General features: G+C 39.1%; 1 protein-coding gene across 4 annotated transcripts in view; it reads right to left on the minus strand.

The window, feature by feature from the left end:
* npnta (nephronectin a) overlaps positions 1-207 on the minus strand; it is a 45,792-nt gene that overhangs the window by 11,107 nt on the left and 34,478 nt on the right. The window lies entirely within an intron of this gene.

The raw sequence follows: 207 nt of genomic DNA on the forward strand, positions 1-207 counted from the left end.
TGTGTGTCAGCAAGCAAATTGATACCAAGAAAATAAATATTTCACATTTGATGATGATTCCTCTTTTTGGTTGATTAAAGTGGCCAGATGTAATATACTGTATTACATCTGGCCATGATGTCTCTCTCACATGGGTGTACCAAATTCTCTGGGCGGGCAAAGCAGAGAATCTGAGCTTTCATTTTTCTCAAAGGCAGAGCAGGATAC

This window comes from Etheostoma spectabile, chromosome 2 (assembly GCF_008692095.1).
Source record: "Etheostoma spectabile isolate EspeVRDwgs_2016 chromosome 2, UIUC_Espe_1.0, whole genome shotgun sequence".
Taxonomy (NCBI): Eukaryota; Metazoa; Chordata; class Actinopteri; order Perciformes; family Percidae; genus Etheostoma; species Etheostoma spectabile.